At 44.2% G+C, this 25,019-nt stretch overlaps 1 long non-coding RNA gene across 1 annotated transcript in view; it reads right to left on the reverse strand.

The window, feature by feature from the left end:
• The window catches only part of LOC128844531 (uncharacterized), a 74,508-nt gene that overhangs the window by 37,182 nt on the left and 12,307 nt on the right, over positions 1–25,019 (reverse strand). Inside the window, exon 2 of the long non-coding RNA XR_008446488.1 lies at positions 3,252–3,342. This is a non-coding gene — a long non-coding RNA (uncharacterized LOC128844531). The remainder of the gene's footprint in view (positions 1–3,251; positions 3,343–25,019) is intronic.

Genomic DNA, 25,019 nt, shown 5'->3' on the forward strand with positions numbered 1-25,019 from the left:
AAAAGCGGCGTTCCATGGTGCTGAGCATGTCCGTGAATGCTACAAGCAATTTCGTGTCGTAGGCGTTACGCGGCTCGACAGCATCGTCGGACTCCTCACCCTCACTGTCACTTTGGATCTTAAGGAATAGTTCGACAGCCAAATGTGACGTGCTGGCGAGACTCGTCAGCATACACCTCAGCAATAGCGCTGCAATTGCCACAAATGTGGCCATGACAGTGCGCTGGGCAGCTGTCAGTGTGGACAGACTGCAGCGCTTTCCCTACTCAGCTGCACAAAGTCAGGTTTAACTCACAGCACTGTACATCTGCAAGTGTAGCCAAGGCCTTGGGCTGCGTCCGAACCAGACGTAGAAAACAAGTCCCTTCCAATTTTGGATCTAATTTACACCCCAAACTGTAGAGCTGAGCTCAGAGCCAGAGATCTGGAGCCAACTCTCTCCCATCCACCATTCATATATGGGGTTGAGGTGGTTTCAGACTGGAGGATCCAAGTGAGGTCTGAGGTTAGGAATCAAATGATGTACTTGTATCCAGTTCACCCCAGTTCACCCCACTTTGTTCATCTTTCCTCAGATAATTCAGTTGTTAATCTAACCCAGGCAGTAAAATTGTTCCATTTCCCTTAATTATTTTATTCTCGTCAACTACAATTCTTTGGTTGGTGTTTGTTTTTGCAACCATAGTGATGAAATACATTTGTTGGCCACAGTCACAGTAATTCTGAACAGTTATCTACTAGTATCATTGTTTTATTTCAGTGAATCCAGACATTTGCTTGATTTACACCTTAAAAGTAGGAATTTGGAGGCTATATTCCTAAAATAACTCTTGGATTATTTTTCTAACATCAGACCAGAAGTTTTTCATTCTGGGACATTTATACAAGAACTAAAGATGGCTCCCCACACTATTTCCTCCAGCACTTTGCTGTGAGTTTTGGATCTAGTCTGTCTTGTGAAATATTCTTTTCATAATTGTCTTGTTATTCTCTCCCTGAGGAAAAATTTGATACTATTTAAATCTGTTATTTGCACATTCAACTGCTCTGAATGAAAGACTGATCATTTTAATCTTAACAGTGCATACTTTTCTAAAATTTCATAGGGATCACCTGCTTTACACACACACACACACACACACACACACACACACACACACACACACACACACCTCTGCTACTAGTTCCTTTGGTGTCAGATAAACTCCAAGACGTGATGTAACAATCTGATGACAAAACCAAAATGAGTTTGAAAGATGTAACTATCAAACACTTACAGAAAAACTGAACTCACAGTCCTGTACTTTGCACTGATAAGAAATTTCTATTAAATTTGGATTGTTGACTCAACTGTCCATTCCTCCCTTGTATTTGACTTATACCTTTTATAGCTACATATTGCTCTCTGCTTCTCAAAGCCTAGTTCCTTGCTAGGGCTCGATCCTATGTGAGCAGTCTTCCTCATGCACGCAGTCCTGACTCACACAGTCTTACCCTTAAATTTGTTCGATATCGCTCAGAATGTTTTGTGTTATTGACACATATTGTGCTTTCCATTTTAATAGGACATATCTCAGATCCTTGGCCCCACTACCACAACACAAAGAGACTAGAAACATGGTGTAAACAGGCAGTTAATGAGTGTCCTGGTGAGGGGGGAGTCCCTGAGTGGTATAGAACTGGCTATGCTCTCCCCGGTGTAAGTCATGTGGCTGCTGCACCACAGCGCTCTGACAATCCCCAGTTAACAGACTGGCCCCGGGGGGCCAGAGGCAGCTGGTAGAGTTTAAATTAGCCCCGCTCAAGTTCTAAATTATACCAGGGCCTGAGCCAGTGTGGAAGTAAGCCCAGGCTCATAATGCTGCAAAGAGCTTTTCGCAAATCTCCCACACCCTACCCTTGTCCCCTGCTCTAAGCATTTATTGAAGCAGGATTCAAGGCTTAGTTTGAAGTCAGATGACAAAAGAGATGAGCTGCTAGAACGAAATTACGGCATGATCCCACTCTCAGAAACTGAAAACACTAAAACACTCGCCTTTTGTCGCTGGGACTCAGTTTGAGTCCAATATGGGAATGGAAATGATTTCTGGAGGTTTCAGCCTGTCCCCTGATTGATGAATTTCCAACTCATTTGCCTTCCAGAACAGCATCATGAAGAAGGTATTGTCATAACAACTGGAAGGAACCCTTTGTGTGGGGTAGAGCTTAACAATACGGCATTGTAGAGCAATTTGTTCCCTTTTCATTAATTAAAATGTACGGGTTATTAAATATTAGTCACTGACTTTCATCATTTACAGACCTGTTTCACTTCAGTTAGAAAGGATGGCATGGTAATTGCTAATTTATGCAAGAGTTGGGATTGCTGTAAGAACAGGCCAAGTCCTTCAGGATGGGTGTTGCTAGTGAGTATTATTGTTCAAAAATAAAAATAGTTTCTAAACAAAATGGTGTGGGAGGATAAGGATTCAGTTCAAGTTGGGCAGTGGCCAGCTCGGGTTTATGGAGTAATTGCTAATTGTGAAAAGCTCTGCCCAATGGTCTGTTTACCAGGGATGTTTTGCCCATTTTAGCTGAGGTGGGGCTCACTTCCTTAACAGACACAGAACAGAGCTGCAGTCTGCTCTGTATCCTGCCTCAACAGAGCATGCTCAGATCTTGAGGCATTCACAAAAAGTAAAAGTAAAACCCCTGCTTCTCTGTTGCATAGCAGGCGTAGATTAAAGAATCAGGATGTCGTTCACGTTCAGTGGTTACCTACTCTTACACGTATGTTTTAGAAACATTCTCGGTCAAGGATAATTCTCCATAGTTAATTAATTATATAGTTAATCCTTCCTGTTGTACTCATTTATATATGCAGCATTCTGTGTATTGTATTTTGATCATTAACGTGGGTGAACAGTGACAGCAATTGAGTAAATTGTCTCAGCCTTTGATCATTCCTGTTCACAATTAACAGCAAAATAATGTATGTGGTACATTAATATTAGCAAAACGCAGTCCTGACTAGTCAGATGAATAACAAAATATTATTTCAGGCAAAAATCACAATTCAATGTAATAGCGTCAAATAAAATCACCATTCTTATTTAGATACATATAATGGTGCCCCTCATATAGGACCCTTGGTGGTTTGTCCACGGTAAAACCAATCAGCTGAAAGGGAACAGAACATAAAAGCATGTACTGGCTTGTTAATAAGCCTTCCCTCCTCCCTTATAAAATTAACCCGAAGTTTTATTCAGTACCTTAAATTCATCAAATGTGGGCTCTGAAGATCATCACAGAAAGGTTCAATCCTGGGACCAACAGCAAGAATAGTCCAGCAGATGTTAAATCCTGTGGCAGAAATATTTGTAAGAATGGTCAGTGAGCTGCACCACCTACATTAATAGGAGCTGAGAGGGTCACATCACATTAGAGCAGTAATTCTTTCCCTGAGGTGAAATATTCTTATAACCCCACATTCAAGAAGTGCACTCCGAACTAGGGCTACCATTGCACCCCATTATGGCTGCAGGTATAGCAGAAGTTGGAGATCAGTGTATGATGCTATGTGTCATATGTGCTCTCATACCTAACAACAGTGGAATGAGTTAAGGCTGCAGTGGCAGCCCTAACTATGAATGTTTTTGCCTTTGCCAATGTAGATCTAAAACAGTGGTCCCCAAACTGTGGGGCACACCTCCCTAGGGGGGCATGGAAGAACACTTGGGTGGGCCGGGCCAGCCCCCATGAGGGAGCGAGAAGATAGCACCACCCAGCCCCGCTCTGCCTCCAGCTCCACTCCAGGCCAGCCCCTGGCCGCAGCTGCAGCCCCAGCTTAGCCCCCTAGCCTGGCAGCATCCCTGCTCCCAGCCATGGCTCAGCTGCCAGCCCCTGCTCTCAGCTCCTGGCCCCCACTCCCAGCTGTGGCTCTGCTCCTGGCCCCGGCTCCACTCCTGGCTTGGGGAAGGGCGGGGTGTGGACACATTATATTACTGGTAAGGGTGGGGGGTGAGAGGAAAAGTTTGGGGACCACTGATCTAAAATGTGGCAATGGCTTTTGGTCATGTTTGCATTTGATCTTCAGTGACTTAATGGGAGTACGGTCTAAACCTCCCACACTTTTCAAAAATTAAGCATTAAAGGAATCATTTCCCCACTTTCTAACATGACATAGTGCTTGAGATGCCAATGGCGCTTCATATTAAGTGACTCTTTATACTGTACGCTGAGCACACCCGTCACATCATTCCCTTCTACAGAAAAATGCTCCAAAAGGAAAAAGTTTCAACAAAATATCAGCATGTTCAATGCAGCAGCAAATATGACACATTTTTTCACTCAGGAAGAGAATTAAAGGTGGCATGGAAGGGGAAGGAGTCATGGCCTTGTAACAGTTCAGAACCCCAAGATCTGTGAAGGACTCTGCATACCTATCCCTCTGCATGTTGTCCTGGGCCCCCTTATTCCACCCATCTGCTTTAAGATTCCTGCTGTGGTTATGTCCAACAATGAGGCAGTGGGGGACAGGAAAGGGAGCTGTAGTGCAAAAGTTAATGCTGCTTAAAGCAGCATTATATTTCCCTGGATTTACAGGCACTACACTCTGCATTAGTTCTCCCATGGGGGGTGGGGTGGGAGGGAGGTACAAGATAATGTTGAGATGAATGGGACATGTCAGCAGTGTTAAATTTAAATGAAGCGAGAAAGAAAAGACTTCTGGAAAAAGGAGTTTTGCAGATTTTAGAAGACTCCTTTATTGATGTTCACTGTTTTCAACACACCCATGGCTAGTGCTCTTTACTTTATTAGAGGGTTGCACATGTAGGGTGTGTCTACATTGCAGCTGGGAGTGTCTCCTCCAGCCCAGGCAGACAGACTCATGCTATCTCTACTTGAATTAGTGTGCTAAAAATAGCAGTGTGGACATTGTGACCTGGGCAGTGGTTTGGGCCAGCCATCTGAGCCCACGGCCAGGGAGTGAGACATGGGCAGCTAGCCAAAGCAGCCATGCATGCTGCAACATCCGCATCTACCTGGGCTGTGAAGGATGCTCCCAGCAGCAATGTAGACGTACTCTTAGTTGCTACTGTAGACCAAACTCATTGCACACACAAAGGCCTCCTGCCATTCCCCCTACAATCTCCTGGTGTGCCACCTTCCAATTCTCTCTATTTCAAAGAGTCCCTACACCTTCTCTCTGATGCCAGGGGTTCTGTCCCGCCCCCCCCTCCGATCGCCATTCTCTCCTGCCACATGCCAGGAACCAGGATGCCCAAAACATTCCATAAGACTAACAGACCAATGGTTCATCTAGTCCAGTATCCTGGCACTGGCCACTGTCAGAAACAGATGTTTCTGGCAGTTGGAGGCTTAGGGATACCCAGAGCATGTAGTTAAATCCCTGACCATCTTGGCTAATAGCCATAGATGGACCTCTTCTCCAGGAATTCGTCTAATTCTTTTTTGAACCCATTTATACTTTTGGCCTTCACAACATCCCATAGCAAAAAAGTTCCACAGTTGACTGTGTGTTGTGTGAAGAAATACTTGCTATTGTTTGTTTTAAACCAATTGCCCATTAATTTGAACGGGTGACCCCTGGTTATTGTGTTACATGAAGGGATAAATAACATTTTCCTATTCACTTTCTCCACGATATTCCTGATTTTATAGATCTCTACCATAACCCCTCCTAGTCATCTCTTTTCTAAGGTGAACAGGCCCAGTCTTTTTTCCCCTCTCTCCTCATATTGAAGCTGTTCCATATGCCTAATCATTTTTGTTGCCTTTCTCTGTACTTTTTCCAATTCTCTCTCTCTTTTTTTTTTTTTAAGATGAAATCCATGACGTTTTGGAATTGATCAGATGAAGCATTCAAAAACATCATGTTACATACAGATAAATAGAAACATCATCAAGTACAGCCTTTGGTTGCTTGGCCAACTATCCAAAAAATAATGTTTGTAATGTACCTTAAACTATGTAAACAAGGAGCATCTTTGCTGTCCCAAAGCTCCACAAAACGGCCTTCTGTCCTTTTCTCTCTCTTTCTTTGACAGCTACATTTTTTCCTCCATTATCTGAGACTGTCCTATTTTTCTTTTTGAGATTCCACCACCCCAAACAAAAACCTCCCAAAACAAAACCCACTGGCTTGGGGCCTAGAGGATTTATGCTGCTGGGGTCTCGTAGCCATACATTTAATACACCTATCCAGGTCTCTACTGGATTTAAACAGAAACAATTCACTTAGGCTAATATTCTTAGAACTCTGTAAGAATCAGAGAACAATTGCTTAGTATTGCAGATTTAAAAAGAGCACACAGCAGTGAGAGTTAACTGGATCTGACATTCTCAATACCTGAGCCGCTGTCTCCACTGCTATCCAAGAGGAAGAGATAGGTGAAGAATGAAGGAACTGAACCATCAGACAGAAAACAAATTAATCTATTTCTTTCCTGTTTTCTTAGCATTATTTTTTGTTTGTCTTTACCCAAGAATTCTTGGTTGTAAACGGTTTGAATAAAGAGGGGTTCTCTAATTAAACTATCAAAAGATCATGCTTTGGGGTTTCAGTCTCCATACTGAGTACAAGAACAGAGTGTTTTAACCTCAAAATAGCCTTATTTAGTAAAATATGGCCAAATTAACACAAAACACTCTACAGTGCCTGTTTCCTGGCTCTAACTCCTTCCATTCAGCCACATTCACCCCCAAAACACACAAAGTCTCACCTACACAAAGATAGCTATAGAGGGGCTGCTGCCAGCTCAGGAGCAGTGGGAATTTATTAATAATTATATTCAAAATGTGCTAGGTGCTGTACAGACATATTGGAGAATAAAGTCTCCACCCTAAACAACATCAGGGTGTGTAGCCTCCAATCGCCTCCTTCCAGTCTATTTTGGCCATAAATTTGTGTGTTTGTTCCTCTTCATATCACACACAGGACATTCAACCCATAGTAGTCCTCGTGCATAGGGACAGGAGCCATTTGGGGGTATGATTTCTGCCTATATTAAGTAGTGCACAATGTATATATGGGCTGTGATGGAATGACAGATTCCCAATGGACACTGCATTAAAACGCCTTGTGATGCACAGCCTCTTGGCAAGAACAGTACTGCCTTATATACATGAACAAATCTACTTTTACATTGTTGTTAGTTTTTTAAATACAGAAAGGATCATTAGGAAAATCCTGCAAGATGTTATTTTAAAATAAATCTATTTTTAGTTAAAGGAATGCAAAAAAAGACAAAAACAAGAAAATCGGTGAAGCCAATAAATATGGAAACAGAAATAAAATTACCCATAAAACAGAGACCTGGGGGAGTAAATTCTGCTTTCAGGTACACCCATATGTAACGGGGGCACTCACCTCGAGCACCTCTTTGCAGCTGAGTGCAGTACTGCAGTCCTTTTCCTGCTCCTGCTGCCCTCTGTAGGTTGTCAGCTAATCTTGGTGGGATCTTCAGTGATTTGACCCTCAGCCCAAGTCACAAAGTCCAAATGAACCCCTTCTGGGATCATACAAGCCCAACAAAACTGTCTATCTGCCCTCACCAGGGTCTTCAGCCCCAACTTTGGACTCTTTAAATTCAGCCTTTAGCTCAGGCATTCAAATGAGTCTGGTCCCCTTTTCAGGGTTTACATCACTTCACCAGTGGCTAGCGGGGGAAGTCAGCCCGCCCACCAACTCCTCTGGGTTCCAAACCAGGGATTCTATAAATAGAAGCAACATAGTGCTCACTTCAATTTGTTGCTTCTTCTTACCTGGGCCTTTTCCCACCTGGCCCCTTTATCTCCCCCCCTTACCTCAGGGATAAAGTTCTCAGGTCCTCTCTCTCCCAGCTTATGCAGATGCAGCCAGAACCAAACTCAAGCCTCTTTGGCCAAAGAGTAGCATTGCACTGCACCGTACCCCACCCCACAGTCCCAGCCAGGAACTGACCTGCTAAGACCCTGCAGTTCCTTTTACCTAGGCCCTGGGAGCCCTCAACAGGCAGCCCTGGAGGACCTACCTTTGCTGCTCCTTTTCTGGGGCAGAGTGTAGCAAGACTGTGGGGTCTCCTGCAGGGAGCAGCAAAGACCAGGTACACCCCATCACATCATGAAAATACAGAATAAGTCAACAGAGTTACTAAAAGAGCTTCACTATACAATGAAACCTTTGTTATAACCTTAACTTCTCTAATATCACTTTTGGTGCCCATGAATTATACAGAATAACCCCAGTACACTATCATAGTACACAAGAACAACTACCATGTTCCTAAAGCTTATAACATATAAAGTTACATTCCATAATTACACTAAATAATACTTCGACATAAGAGTATTAATTTTAATGAAAACCAGTGATGTAACAGTATTTTGCTTAATTCAGACTTCACAGGCCACTGGAATAAAAGGATTAAGTATTACAAATCCTGGTGGTACTCAACCTTAACAAGCAATTTATAATAATAATTTATTCCACATGTCTGATACCAGTGAAAAAAGCTGCAGAACACAAAGCTAGCTGACGTCTCCAGGAAGTGAACTGCTCACTCCGTTCTAATATTAGAAGCAGACTACAGCAACGCTGCAAGTATCATTCCTTCCATACCCCCATTCCTTTGTCCACACAAGTACAAAACAAATGTGAGTCACTGTCAGTGATTGGGTTAAAATGTCTATCATTTTATGGACATATGGACATACTTAGGACATGCTTTAAAGATGCCACCAATATGACTTCCATGACAAGTGATAATATGGACAGCACCTGGAAAGAGAAAAAGAGGGCAACTAGAGAAGCATGATGTAGAATAATAGAGAAAGAAGCCAAATCCATCAACAAGACAGTCAGAACCCAGAACAGATCAGCACAATACCAATATAAATGGTGCAATCTGGTGAATGCCCTGTGCACCTGAGGGTGTGAAGGATAGCGGGGGGGAAAAAAGATAGAAAATCTTGCATACAATTATTTTCTTTTAAAATACTGATGCTTTAATTAAGCCATGCAAAGCATGGGTCTGACCTGACCTGCGGGAAGCAGTGCGGGCCGAGGGACGTGCTAGCCACCACTTCCCGCAGCCCCCGTTGGCCTGGAGCAGCAAACCGCGGCCAGTGGGAGCTGCAATCGTCCGAACCTGCAGATGCTGCAGGTAAACAAACTGGCTCAGCCCACCAGGGGCTTTCCCTGATGGGCCACGTGCCAAAGGTTGCCAATCCCTGGTCAACAGCCTTGCTGCATTACACACTGCCTTGATTGTATAAATAAATTGTAACATTATGGCAGTGTTTCCCAAACTTGGGACGCCGCTTGTGTAGGGAAAGTCCCTGGCAGGTCGGGCCGGTTTATTTACCTGCCCCGTCTGCAGGTCCGGCTGATCACGGCTCCCACTGGCCGCGGTTCGCTGCTCCAGGTCAATGGGAGCTGCTGGAGGCGGTGGCCAGCACATCCCTTGGCCTGCGCCGCTTCCAGCAGCTCCCATTGGCCTGAAGCAGCGAACTGCGGCCAGTGGGAGCCACGATCGGCTGGACCTGCGGATGCGGCAGGTAAACAAACCGGGCCAGCCCGCCAGGGGCTTTCCCTACACAAGCGGCGTCCCAAGTTTGGGAAACACCGCACTATGGTATGAACTTTACCAGGTGATTTTTTCCTGCATGTGTAAACATACCTGGGAGGTGGGGGTGGGACTGTTTGTTACTTTCATGTTTGCTTAGTTGGTTGTGCAACAAAATACAGCCAAGGGTACATTATGTCTTTTAAAGCTCAGAAAGAAGAAGGGAAAAAAGCAACAGAGACCAGACTGACATCTATTTTTAGAAATATATGAATCCATATTTATTCTTTCCTTGGTAATATTTTAAAAGAGAAGCCCTCCCTCCCTCTCCCCCGCTTGAAGTTGCCTCATTCTCTTCACTTGTTCTCTACCTTCCTGTCTATACCCCTTCTCTCAAGGCTGCAAGTCCATCTAATAATGACAGGATTAAATGATGGTTGTTGAATTTCTATCTAATGCCCAATATGACTCATTAACACTGAGGTCTGTCTTGTTGAACTGTTTCATCATCAAACCTTATATCAACCGCTAGAGGGCAACAGTCATTTTTTTAGCCATGTATATACAATACCAAGCTCCAACAGGTGTCCCAGCACAAAACTCAATACTGGCTTGAAAAATGGATTACTAATTCATGGCAAATATTTGCTGCTAGGATAATTTCCCAGAAATTACACTGTTGGGGTGGAACAGGGGGCTGAGCTGGCCAACATAAAGGAAGATACAAGTTATATATCTGTTCAAGCACTACGCACAGTGCCATTATGGAACAGTCTTAAAACCACAAAGCAAATGCTGAAAATATAAACCAACACTAACCCATGCCATGATGTAACAAAACATAAAAGGTCCAAGTTAAAGCGTAGTTTTCCTATTAGAAATATGAATTTTCTTTAACAAATATGAAACATTACAAAAATGTGAAGATGGCACACGCAGAAAAAGCTTAGCTAGTCATGGAGATTTTTGGTTGTTAATAGTAATGCTCACGACCATAAGCCTTTCTACAAAAATGTTTGCAAGAGCCCAGTTTCCAAACAGGGCATCTAAGTAGGACTCAGTCCTGCATCTGGATCAGCAGATAGGCACACAAATGGCTGTTTCATGCATACCCAAGTGTCATTTTGAGCAGGCTTTGGAACATCCCCATAAAGGTGCCAGCATTTAGACATCCCCTCTTTTCCGGGTTGTCTTCTCCTATCAGGATGCCGCTTCCTCAGCATGCTACCAGCAAAAAGGGTTCAGTCATTTAGTAACTTTTGCAATGGTAGACGAGAGGAGGCGTAAATGAAAAATCACGTAGGACCTCCAAAGCGGGCTTGTGGAGGTTTGAGGGCAAATTGGGAGGGGATTGTAATGAGAGATCAGATACAGATTTTATATTAAAAGACATGGCACATCCTCGACCTTTTTAATTAACAGAGTAGTGAAGTTCAGTGTTATTGATCGCCCCTTGTAGGGATAATTTGGGACTATGGATTAAAAATTATTTTTCAGTAAGAGAGTTCCTTTTCATGCCAATGTGTCTGCCTTCATTTACATTGATCACTGGGTTTTCTGGGGTGCAAAGACTAGATTAGAAGTAATTTCTTTAATTTCTTTTCTGTTCTTCGAAGCCAGAAAGAATGACATCCCTTGCTGGCTGCCAATACGTACAGGTAAGGAGCCAATTGTAACCTGGCTGACCTGCCTTAGTATAATTCATTCAGTCTCGTAAAACTGAGATTTTGCTGCAACACATACATCCGCTTTGAAAAGTCCCATGTTTGTACTCTGCATGTAGTGATCATTGGACATAAAACGAAGATTGCCTTAATGATCATGTACATGCAAATGGCATACAAATGAATCCCAATAATAGGATTCTATTGTATGCCACTTACATTGTAAAAATAAAGTCTATACTTTTTTTTCCAACATTAGTGGACAGATTCTCAGTCAGTGTCAATCGTCACAGTTGCACTGACTTCAGTGGAGCTCTGATGATTTACACCAGGTGAGGAGATGCCCCCAGATGTTTTCAATATTATTTATGTCGTACATATGGGCTCCTATAAATATTAGCTTCCTTCCCCCACATTCAGAAACTTTATCTGAAAATTGCTTTTCTCCAGCATTGCACATCATTTCCAGTTATAAGTTTGTGCCTTTGGTGTTAATTTGTAAGCACTAATTTGTGATGTTTCATTTTATGGTTTAGAATGACAACATGATGATCATTTTAGCAATTGGCAGATCATATGGAACGAATATTCCCTCTGAACTCTAAAGCACAGTAAAGGAATTACACATGCACAAACACACTGTCGTGTCATGGGAATGATGATCTTGAACAAGTTTCAGGAAAAAAGTGTGTGCTATCCTAAACACAGTTTTAAAAATAGCTTCTGCACAGAGTGATTGATTCCTGCATTAGTGAAATTTTGCTCTCTTCTTCCTATTTAAAAGAATAACCTTTGCACCATAAAACAGGGAGGGGAGGCGGAATGATGAAAATGGCAATGAGTGATGAATATGGGAATCTTGGAGTATGAGAGTTCCATTGTGTCTTTGTGATGTTTATCTTTCCAAACTCTGAACTTTCAACATACTTGAGTCCAGTGGTTTTGGGTAGGTCGGGTGTGTCCCTTCCCGACTTTATGACTGGGTGGGAGACTCCTCTTACAGGGGACTTCCTGCTGAAGAGGAAATTCATAGCCAAAATGAGTTTGCAAAGACAGATGTAGCTGTTGCTCTTCTATCAGGAGACAACAAAACTGACTTTTAGTAATTATTTGAAGGAGGATTCAAAAATAGAATTGACTAATTGCCTGTTTGTGAACATGACCGTTTTCAAATATCCATGTGTTCAAATACTACATGCACACTAGACAGACATAGCTGTGAGTGCTCAGCACCTTTGAAAAATCAAACCAGTTATTTATGTACCCAATATTAGGCATGCAGGGTAAAATCCTGGTCCCACTGACAGTCCCCTGTAATATTTTGTCAATGGCAAAACTCTGATGGACTTCAATGGGGTGTGACGGCTTGGATCACAAAACCCCTTTTGGGAGCACCCTGCTTTCCCTGCCAGCTCGAGACCCCAGCACTGAGGTGAGCCAGACACTCCCGTCTGCTCCAACACTGCAGGTAATTCAGACCCTGGGTCTGTGTTGGAGTAGACGGGAGTGTCTGGCTCAGCAAGATAGGGTGCTGGGGTCCCGAGCTGGCAGGGAAAGCAGGGGTAGAAGTAGTCTTGGCACATAGGTGGCAGCTCCCAAAGGGGGTTCTGTGCTCCAACCCGTCACGGGGGGCCAGGAGTTTCTACCCCAATCTTGAAAATTGTGGGCTTGCTGCTTGCCCATAAAGGAGAATCATAAAGAAGAGGTTCAAGATCATTGTTTAAATCCAAACTGCCCACACTATGATATTAGAAGGAGAATAGTTATGCTGAATCAACTCCTGTCTCTTCTTTCCTACCCTCCCCCAGTTTCAATGCTTACTTCACTGATGCATCTTAGGGTATGTGTACACTACGAAATTAGGTCGAATTTATAGAAGCAGGTTTTATAGATATCGGTTTTAACCAGAGAGGTGGTTAAAAAAGACACATTTTAGAGAACAATGGGTACACTCTTTCACGTTAAATTTTGCTGTTCGCATTACACAGCACATGTGCTTTCGTTACAAGGTCGCATTTTTCCTCTTATATTGAGGGCCTGCTGGTTTGCTGTGAGAGATCACTCACGCAGTGCCAGGCAACAGAATTCGGCTTGCAGGCAGCCACAGTAAGCCACAGTCTTTTGGCTTTTTTAACCCTCATAACATGTGGGAATGGTTTCAAACAGTAGCGCCCTCATTTCCCATACCAAGGACCCGTTGGGTTGGCCATTTAAAATGGGTTTGCAATGTAAAAGGAGGGGCTGGGGTTTCCGGGTTAACATGCAGCACAAACCCAACTACCCCCCCCACACACCCCTCCCCCCCAATTCTCTGGGATGATCCCTTCACCCCTCCCCCACCCACCGCGTGGCTAACAGCGGGGAACATTTCTGTTCAGCCGAGCAGCAACGGGCACCTCTGAATGCCCCCTTAATAAAATCACCCCATTTCAACCAGGTGACCGTGAATGATATCACTCTCCTGAGGATAACAAAGAGAGATGAGGAATGGATGTTGTCTGCATGCCAGCAAACACCGGGATCATACGCTGCCATGCTTTGTTATGCAATGATTCCAGACTACGTGCTACTGGCCTGGCATGGTAAAGTGTCCTACCATGGTGGACGGGATAAGGCAGCCCTCCCCAGAAACCTTTTGCAAAGGCTTTGGGAGTACATGAAGGAGAGCTTTCTGGAGATGTCCCTGGAGGATTTCCGCTCCATCCCCATACACGTTAACAGACTTTTCCAGTAGCTGTACTGGCCGCGATTGCCAGGGCAAATTAATCATTAAACACGCTTGCTTTTAAACCATGTGTAATATTTACAAAGGTACACTCACCAGAGGTCCCTTGTGTGCCCTCAGGGTCTGGGAGCACGCCTTGGGTGAGTTCAGGGGTTACTGGTTCCAGGTCCAGGGTGATAAACATAGCCTGGCTGTTGGGGAAACTGGTTTCTCCGCTTCCTTGCTGTGAGCTATCTTCATTGTCTTCATCATCATCATCTTCTTCCGCGTTCCCCGAACCCGCTTCCCTGTTGCGTGTTTCTCCATTGACGGAATCAAAGCACATGGTTGGGGTAGTGGTGGCTGCACCCCCTAGAATGGCATGCAGCTCCGCGTAGAAGCGGCATGTTTGCGGCTCTGCCCCAGACCTTCTGTTTGCCTCTCTGGCTTTGTGGTAGGCTTGCCGTAGCTCCTTAATTTTCACGTGGCACTGCTGTGCGTCCCTGTTATGGTCTCTGTCCTTCATGGCCTTTGAGACCTTTTCTAATATTTTGCCATTTCGTTTACTGCTACGGAGTTCAGCTAGCACTGATTCGTCTCCCCATATGGCGAGCAGATCCCGTACCTCCCGTTCTGTCCATGCTGGAGCTCTTTTGCAATCCTGGGACTCCATCATTGTTACCTGTGCTGATGAGCTCTGCGTGATCACCTGTGCTCTCCACACTGGGCAAACAGGAAATGAAATTCAAAAGTTTGCGGGGCTTTTCCTGTCTACCTGGTCAGTGCATCTGAGTTGAGAGTGCTGTCCAGAGCGGTCACAATGAAGCACTGTGGGATAGCTGAGCTCCCGGAGGCCAATAACGCCAAATTCAGTCCACACTACCCGAAATCCGATCCGCAAAGGCTGATTTTAGCGCTAATCCCCTCGTTGGAGGTGGAGTAAAGAAACCAGTTTAAAGGGCCCATTAAGTCAAAAGAAAGGGCTTCGTCGTGTGGACGTGTCCAGGCTTAATTCGATTGAACCCTGCTAAAGTCGACTTAAACTCGTAGTGTAGACCAGGGCTTAGTGTGGCACTACAATGAATATAAAGACATAGATCACAGAATTCCTATTTTGCTTTCTTCAAGCACAAAAGCCACATGACAGTACCCTGTTCCCTGGTTAAACTGTGCAAAGGTCCATCTTATAACATAAAGAGACAATGTCAAAATTAAAAATACAAAAAACAGATCTACCCAGAAGCTCTTCATTTTACAACTACAATGATTTCAAAAAATAATCTTTTCAGTAGCTAAAAATAGTGCTTCGGAAAGGACACTCATATTACTGCCCGATCCAGTATAAATAAATCAGTGGATGTGCATCATCTGCTTTCATAGCACGTGTGTACCCTGGGTTTGTTTACATTGGATCACACAGTAAATTGAGCGTTTGGATTTTCTCAGTCTAACTATAATCCAAAATAATAATTAAAAAAAAACCTAACTTGCTGTGCAGCTTGAGGTAAACAATCCTGCACATTCATGCTGTGATCAGAGATGGAGGGTAAACAGAGGTTTCTTTAAATTGGGCTGCTCAGTGTCTGGAGTTAAATGTTTCTGAGTGAAGTAAGTGCTGGTGAAAGATATTGGTAATATAGCATTAGGGCTCAAGTTCTCCTTTAACACATGCAGCAAGGCAGTGTACACTTCTCCCACACCAGCACCTTTGCTCTCAGTTAATGCTCGCTCCCTCTGCTGAGACTGCTAGTAAGAGTGCTAACTTTGATGATGTTTGTTGCGATGAAGAAAATCTGTCCTATTGGAGCTGGACAGTGCCCACCAACTCATTTTACAAAGGCCAAAGAACAACATCAGATACTCATGTATTTTGTCATTTGACATGGCCCAAATCTGAACCAGTGACTGAGACACGAAAACTCTGTAAAAATATCACAGGGGACTGAACGACACACGAGATTGATATTTGGAGCATGTAGTCCATTGTCAATCCCATAAATCAGGCAGTTTTCAGCACTATCAGATGATATGGCTGAGTAGTGCAACTTGCCTTCCCATTCATCGCCCTTACATCTGCTCTGGCCTGACAGTCTAGAATTGAAAACACAGGGGACCAATAGATAATGGCCCCATTGTCAATCCTATATATCTTTCAGTCGCCTGTGGGTTTTTTGTTCCATAATAAAGCAGGATAAAAAAACCACAGGGGGGATAAGTGCGGCTGCAAGAGGTAGAAACATATTATACAGCTAGTGGGTGAACTGTATCTTAATATCCAGACAATAAGGAAAAAGCAATAGGCAGTATACTGGAAATGTTTCACAGCAATTACTTGCACTAAACGTAGTCTACCTTACTATAATTAACCACAGCTTATAAGACTCTAACCAGTCTTTCAGTGACGTGCATTTCAAAACCAAAGGACCTGTTACCTGTAAATCACTCTAGGGCAAACTAGGTAATTTATGATAGACTTGTAATAAACACTAGTTACTTAATTCTCAAAACCAGTAATTAATTCACCATACAGGACTATTAAAGGAGGAATCACCGAAACCAGCAGCTGATAAATTCTAACCTTAGAAAAAACTGATGGAATGGATTAGCGACTTTTACAATTTTCCCTCAATGCTGGGAATATGTGGTTTTCATGTTTCAAGTGAAGGTTAAAAGAAGGGTTTAATACAATTAAAAGACTGTTTTTCAATTTCCTGAACTCACAGCCCTTATACTTTCTTTGTTGATACAGCAAACGATCAAAATATGAAAAGACTCAAGACTTGTCATTACTATAGTAATCAGCACAAAAGTAATGTCAATAAACAAATAGCTAAAAAGAAGAAAGATATACATATATATCAAAAGTTTATAAATTAGCTCTGTTCTGTTGTCTTATGATGAAAATCAGCATGTTCTCTATAAGCCAGTAAGTTCTTTGGGGAAATGGATTGTCTTTTTGCTGTATGTGTCTACACTACCTACACCACAACAGAGCTCTAATCCCAAATTGAAGTGTCTAGGTGCTATTGCAATATAAATAAATAATATTTTTTCAAGCAATACACCTATTAAGGAAGATACATTACACAGACTTGCATATTGTCAGAACTTCCAAGCAGTCAGGAAACTTTGGACTCGAGGAAAGCGCTATTTCCTTTTTGGGAAAGAAATAGAGACACACTGGATTAATATATTATTCTAGTCCCACTTTATTTACACTATATGCAGTGTCTGCCAAATATAGCTTTGATTAGAGATGTTAAACAGCACATATTAGGTCTATTTCATAAACAGCATTCAAAGCTTCTCAGGAACATGCTAGTCACCGTGGCATCCCTCGCTATGTCAACCTCCTTCAGAGCAGTTTGGACAGATGTAGGATTGCACAGTTGCAGATTCTTTCCCAGCTCAGTGCAGGTCTAAATGACAGCGTTAAAAATACTGGCAGCCACAGGAGCTTTGTCTACACTAGAGCTTGCACGGTTTACTACTACTGGTGGAGCTGCATTAGTGTTAACAATGGTGGGCAATTTTTGCAAACAACCATCACCACCAAACTAGCACAGGCCCACTGAAGACAATGATGTGTTGAATATCTTTGTTGTTTGCTAGCGGTGTCAACTTGTTTTTCACTGGATATTACCCAACAAAAAATGCAAACCATTGGAGATAGTTGCTTCCCCTTTTGTGTAGAACTTTTACACAACTGTTCTATTCTTTTTGTCACACTATTGAGAATGGAAGTATTGTTGATATAGCTTAACCACAGTGCTCAGTTAAAATGTGTCTAACTAGGGTGATGTGGTATTTTGCTCACTGAGAATGGTCTGTAGACATCCGTGATAAATGCCTTTCAATGACCAAGGCATGATGACACATTTGGCATTAATTACACTTCAGTACTAAAATGCTAGTTTGCAGTACCGGCCATCACTAGTAAATATTTTCCACTCATACCTCAACAAATCTCTAGGAATAATTAGTGTGACCAGCTATATAAATTGTTTCCCAAGCTAAAGGATGTTTTGGCAAATTTAATTTTATAAAGATCACCTGAAGGATAAGCTTTCACAATGGGTTGTCCCTCGCACCACAATGAGCATTTATTCTCTCCTCTCTCCCACCTCCTCCTCTTCCTTCCTGGTGTCCCTGCCTCTAATCCTCTTCTTCAGTGCATCCAAAATGCTGCTGTGAATATCAGCTTCCTTGCATGACATCTAATACATTTCACTCCCCTCTTTAAGCCAATCAACTGATTTCCCCTTGCCTCTGGCAGCATGTTCAAACTACCTGTCTTCACCTTCCAGAGTCTGTACACCATCACTTTCTACTCCCCAACCCTTGCTGCCTTGCCCAGATGTGTGTAATAATGACAACATGGACTCTTGGCAGGGCTTTGGAGCGGAGCCCGGAGCTGGAGCCCGGAGCAGCTCTGGAGGAGTGGAGCTGCAGGTTTTTGCCTGGAGCTGGAGCGCAGCCAGACCACAGCTCCAAAGCCCTGACTCTTGGTAGTGAATAAACCACACTAGACTGGCATAATGTACAGTAGTAGGAGTAGTTATTAAAACAGTACAAATGTCCATTGGCATTCTGATTTAAAATGGAGTCCTATCAGCATTTTATAAGCATGAAATGCAACACTTTTGCAAAAGTTTCTGAGATCTCAAATGGGGCCATCCTTCCTGGCTATTTTCATCATTGGGAGGTGAACTACCTCCAATTCAACAGGTTAATCATTAATATTTGGAGGATTTTCTTGCCATGCTGTATTAGGAGGAGAACATCATCAGACAGACATTTAAATTATTTTATTTAACTAAAACAACAACGTTATGTATTCTGGATTTTTTTCTTCAACAGCAAAACTAAGCATCTCTGATGGTATCTTCTAGACCAAGGATCAGCAACCTTTGGCATGCGGCCCATCAGGGTAAGCCCCTGGTGGGTCACGCTGGGATGGTTGTTTACCTGTGGTGTCCATAGATTCGGCCGATCGCGGCTCCCACTGGCCGCAGTTCACCGCTCCAGGCCACTGGGGGCTGCAGGAAGCAGCAGCCAGCACGTCCCTCAGCCCCCATTGGTCTGGGACGGTGAACTGCGGCCAGTTGGAGCTGCGATCGGCCGAACCTGCGAACGCTGCAGGTAAACAAACTGGCCTGGCCCACCAGTGGCTTACCCTGATGGGTCGCATGTCAAAGGTTGCTGATCCCTGTTCTAGACTGAGCATTGAGTCCCATTGGGTAGATAGAAAGATTAAGCTAAATAATCTATACAGAAGCCCCTGGAACCCCATAAAATTGGGTCCCTAATCCATGAACTATTGGAACTCATTTACAAAACTTTTCTTAAACATTACATGAATATATTGTCTCATACTATAGAATTAGAATTTATAATCCCTATTCCATGATGAGATATCTTTGAGCTATAATATATGTTTAGATGGGTTTTTTCCTCAAAAAGCATTATCAAAAAAATCTGATTTAAATTAAAAAAACAACCAGATTTTTTTTTTAAATCATTGATTTTTATCCACCCTGTTTCTCTGTGTGTATTTAGTATTACACATATGCTGTGTTGCAATCATTTTGATTTTTTTCCTTGGCACTTGAAGAACACAAGAGGTGTAGGAGTACTTGTGGCACCTTAGAGACTAACAAATTTATTTGTATCTGTACGAGTTTTTTCATGAGGTTGATGGATTTCCATTCCATACGGCTAAATGCAGTGCCTTGCATAATACTCTGAAACCTGACAAGAGGTGTTGGTATTTCTTACCGCCCAGGCCTTCCTTTGTTTAAGGTTCTTTTGAATGCTAATTAGGTTTTCACTATCCTTGGATAAAGTATTAGCTAGAAAGCTACTCATACTGAGTCACAGTCTCGAAATTACCATACTTCTTAGTAAATCTCCTAATTCAACCAATATCTAATACAGTTTCTTATGGACTGTGTCCAAGCATAGGCCCTGCACTGAATTTCACCTCTTGTTCATCTGCTTTCTCCTAAAGTGGGTCTAAACAATGACAGTGCACACAGCACAGCGCGGGACTATACTTGTATCAGTGTCTTCTAAGTCAAATATGTCTACTTTATTGACAATGCTTACTACTGTCAGAGTCATTGGTGGTGGTGGAGGGGAAGCTGTACTCTGTTACTATTGGTGTTGCCCCAGTGTTTTTATTTTGTTTTTATGCACTTTATTCCTAAATGAAACTTATACATCCAAAGTTCACTACGCTGTTATGCAACAGAAATCAAATACTCTGTGCTGGTCCTTTCAGAATTTGTTCCTGCTCACAAGGGTGTATAGACACCCTCTTGTGGAAGCTGCCCATTTTACATGAGAACAGTATGTACACAAATCCATGTACCAGCACTTGTTTGTCTCAGGATTATGAAGTGTTCATCCAGCAGAATGGTATCCTGACATCCAAAATCAAACCCCGTAACCCAGCCATTCTACACTTTGCCCCATAACTGGAGGAAGGCGCTGAGAGAAAACGGTTTCAGACTTCCACGGGGAAGAGCAAACAAGAGGACACGTGACCAATATATTTTAAAGGCTATTTTATCAAGAATGATATTTCTCCCCAAAACAGATATTCAAAGGAATAAACGCCAGAAAGTCGATTTTCTCATCCCTAGTCCAAAGGGATTGTTTTTCACTTCCTCGGTGTAGTAACTGCAGGAGTTTAGCTGGTCCCAGTAGGCGGTTATAAAGCTTTTATTCTATCTTTTTATTATGGACAGGTAATTTAAATATCTTTCTTAATACACTTTGGGTATGCCTACACTACGGGATTAATCTGAATTTATATAATTCGAATTTTGGAAACAGATTGTATAAAGTCGAATGTATGCGGCCACACTAAGCACATTAATTCGGTGGTGTGCGTCCATGTACCGGGGCTAGCGTCGATTTTTGGAATACTGCACTGTGGATCGCTATCCCATAGCTCCCGCAGTCTCCTCCACCCATTGGAATTCTGGGTTGAGATCCCAATGCCTGATGGGGCCAAAAACATTGTCGCGGGTGGTTCTGGGTATATCCTCCCCCCTCTCCAGGGAAGCAACGGCAGACAACTGCTTTGCGCCTTTTTCCTGGGTGAATAGTGCAGACGCCATACCATGGCAAGCCTGGAGCCCGCTCAGCTCAACACAGCAGTCATGAACATTGTAAACACCTCGCTCATTATCATGCAGTTTATGCTGAACCAGAGCCTGCAAAAAAGGCGGCAAGGAGTGGGCTACGGCAGCGCGGCGGCGAGAGTGATGAGGACATGGACATGGAATTCTATCAAACCGCGGGACCCGGTGCTTTGGAGATCATGCTGTTAATGGGGCAGGTTATAGCCGTGGAACGCCGATTCTGGGCCCGGGAAACAAGCACAGACTGGACCGCATCGTGTTGTAGGTGTGGGACGATTCCCAGTGGCTGCGAAACTTTCGCATGCCTAAGGGCACTTTCTTGGAACTTTGTGACTTGCTTTCCCCTGCCCTGAAACGCCAGAATACCAAGATGAGAGCAGCCCTCACAGTTGAGAAACAAGTGGCGATAGCTCTGTGGAAGCTTGCAACGCCAGACAGCTACCGGTCAGTCGGGAATCAATTTGGAGTGGGCAAATCTACTGTGGGGGCTGCTGTGATGCAAGTAGCCAAAGCAATCACTGAGGTGCTGCTACAAAAGGTAGTGACTCTGGGAAATGTGCAGGTCATAGTGGATGGCTTTGCTGCAATGGGATTCCCTAACTGTGGTGGGGCGACAGATGGAACCCATATCCCTATCTTGGCACCGGAGCACCAGGGTACCCAGTACATAAACCGCAAGGGGTACTTTTCAATGGTGCTGCAAGCACTTGTGGATCACAAGGGACGTTTCACCAACATCAACATGGGCTGGCCGGGAAGGGTTCATGATGCTCGCGTCTTCAGGAACACTAATCTGTTTAAACGGCTGCAGCAAGGGACTTACTTCCCAGACCAGAAAATAACCGTTGGGGATGTTGAAATGCCAATAGTTATTCTTGGGGACCCAGCCTACCCCTTAATGCCATGGCTCATGAAGCCATACACAGGCAGCCTGGACAGGAGTCAGGAGCTGTTCAACTACAGGCTGAGCAAGTGCAGAATGGTGGTAGAATGTGCATTTGGCCGTTTAAAAGGTCGCTGGCGATCGTTACTGACTCGCTCAGACCTCAGCCAAACCAATATCCCCATTGTTATTTCTGCTTGCTGTGTGCTCCACAATCTCTGTGAAAGTGAGGGGAGACCTTTATGGTGGGGTGGGAGGCGGAGGCAAATTGCCTGGCTGCTGATTACGCGCAGCCAGACAGCAGGGCGATTAGAAGAGCACACCAGGGAGCGCTGTGCATCAGAGAAGCTTTGAAAATCAGTTTCATGACTGGCCTGGCTACAGTGTGAAATTTCTGTTTGTTTCTCCTTCATGAAAACCCGCCCCCTTTATTGACTCATTCTCTGTAAGGAACCCACTCTCCCCCTTCCCCCAGCTTGCTTTCAAAGGAAATAAAGTCACTATCATTTAAAAATCATTTATTCTTTATTAATTGATTATAAAATAGGGAGAGAACCGACAAGGTAATCTGGGTGAGGTTTGGGAGGAGGATAGGAGGGAAGTAAAAGGCCACTGAAAAAATTCAATATAATGACAGCCTTTTGGTTGGACTGTCCACTAGGGTGGACTGGGAGGGTGCACGGAGCCTTCTCCACCCCCCGCGTTCTTACACATCTGGGTGAGGAGGATATGGAACATGGTGAGGGGGGAGGGAGGTTATACAGCAGCTGCAGCGGCAGTCTGTTATCCTGCTGCCGTTCCTGAAGCTCCACCAGACGCCGGAGCATGTCCGTTTGATCACGCAACAGCCCCAGCGTTGCAGCCTGCCACCTCTCATCTCGAGCGTCCCTCATGACCTCACGTTCACTGGCATCTTTCCTAAATTTAGACATCATGTCCTTCCACTCATTCAAATGAGCTCTTTCATTGCGGGTGCATTCCATTATTTCCATGAACATCTTGTCTCGCGTCCTCTTTCTCCGCCGCCTTATCTGAGATAGCCTTCGGGACAGAGGAGGGAGGCTTGAAAAATTTGCAGCTGCTGGAGGGAGGGTTGAAAAAAAGGAGAGAAGTTTTTAAAATGATACATTTTACAGAACAATGCTTATACTCTTTCATGGTGAACAACACTATTCACATTACATAGCACATGTGATTTCAGTACAAGGTCGCATTTTCCATCTTAATATTGAGTGCCTGTGGCTTTGGTGTTAGAGATCACAGACGCAAGTCCGGGCATCAGAATTCAGCTTGTATGTGGCCATGGTAAGCCACTGTCTTTCGGCTTCTGCGCCCTCCTTTCCCACATACCAAGCAAAGCCCGTTGACTGCTGTGGTTTTCCTGTTAACCTTCAGCAGCAGAAAACAAACTAAACCCCCCACCATCCAATTCTCCGGGATGATCGCTTTATCCCTCCCCCCACCGCGTGGCTGGTATCAGGGAAGATCCCTGCAGAAACCAAACTACCCCCCCACCCTCCTTCTCCCGCCACGAATTATCTGGGATGATCGCTATACCCCTCCCCCCACCGCGTGGCTGGTATCAGGGAAGATCCCTGCTAGCCAAACGTGAAAAGCTCAGGGCCAATTCCTCCCCTCCCCCCCCCCCCCCGCACTTGGCTAACTGCAGGGAAGGATTTCTTTTCAGCCATAGGCAGACAGCCCAGTAGGAATGGCCACCTCTGTCCCCTTAATTAAATTCCCGTATTTCAACCAGGTTACCATGAGCGATATCACTCTCCTGAGGATTACACAGCGAGATAAACAACGGATGTTGCTTGAATGCCAGCAAACACCGGGACCATACACTGCCAGGCTTTGTAATGCAATGATACCAGATTACTTGCTGCAAGCATGGCGTGGTCAAGTGTCCTACCATGAAGGACGGAATAAGGCTGCATTGCCCAGAAACCTTGTGGCAAGGCTTTTGGAGTACCTCCAGGAGAGCTTCATGGAGATGTCCCTGGAGGATTTCCACTCCACCCCCAGACACGTTAACAGACTTTTCCAGTAGCTGTACTGGCCGCGAATGCATCCCAAGTCCTCAGGGAAAAGTAATCATTAAAAAACGCTTGCTTTTAAAACAAGTTTTATATTTTAAAAGGTAAACTCACCTGAGGTTCCTTCCATGGGGTCATGGTCTTGGGTATTGGCTTGGGAGGGTTGGGAGAGTACTTCAGTCAGGCTGAGAAAAAGATCCTGGCTGTTGGGGAGAATGGAGTGCTGGGTGCTCTCCGCAAGCTCCTCCTCCTCCTTCTCTTCCCTGTCCACAGAATCCTCAGGTGTAGCTGATGAGATTATCCCCGCCTTGGAATCCACGGTCAGAGGTGGGGTAGTGGTGGCGGCCCCCCCTAGAACTGCATGCAGCTCGGCGTAGAAGCGGCATGTCCGCAGCTCTGACCCGGAGCGACCGTTTGCCTCCTTTGTTTTTTGATAGGCTTGTCTGAGCTCCTTGACTTTCACACGGCACTGAGTTGAGTCCCTATTGTGGCCTCCCTCCATCATGCCCTTGGAGATTTTTTCAAAAGTTTTGGCATTTCATCTTTTCGAACCAAGTTCTGCTAGCACTGAATCCTCTCCCCATATAGCGATCAAATCCAGTACCTCCCGTATGGTCCATGCTGGTGCTCTTTTTCGATTATCGTCCTGCATGGTTACCTGTGCTGATGAGCTGAGCTATCTGTGGTCACCTGTGCTCTCCACGCTGGGCAAACAGGAAATGAAATTCAAATGTTCGCGGGGCTTTTCCTGTCTACCTGGCCAGTGCATCCGAGTTCAGATTGCTGTCCAGAGTGGTCACAATGGTGCACTGTGGGACAGCTCCCGGAGGCCAATACCATCGAATTGCGGCCACACTAACCCTAATTCGAAATGACAATATCTATTTTGGTGCTACTCCGCTCGTCGGGGTGGAGTACAGAAATCGATCTAAAGAGCCCTTTATTTTGAAATAAATGGCTTCGTTGTGTGGACAGGTGCAGGGTTAATTCAATTTAATGCTGCTAAATCCGAATTAAAGTCATAGTGTAG

This window comes from Malaclemys terrapin, chromosome 10 (genome assembly GCF_027887155.1).
Source record: "Malaclemys terrapin pileata isolate rMalTer1 chromosome 10, rMalTer1.hap1, whole genome shotgun sequence".
Classification (NCBI taxonomy): domain Eukaryota; kingdom Metazoa; phylum Chordata; order Testudines; family Emydidae; genus Malaclemys; species Malaclemys terrapin.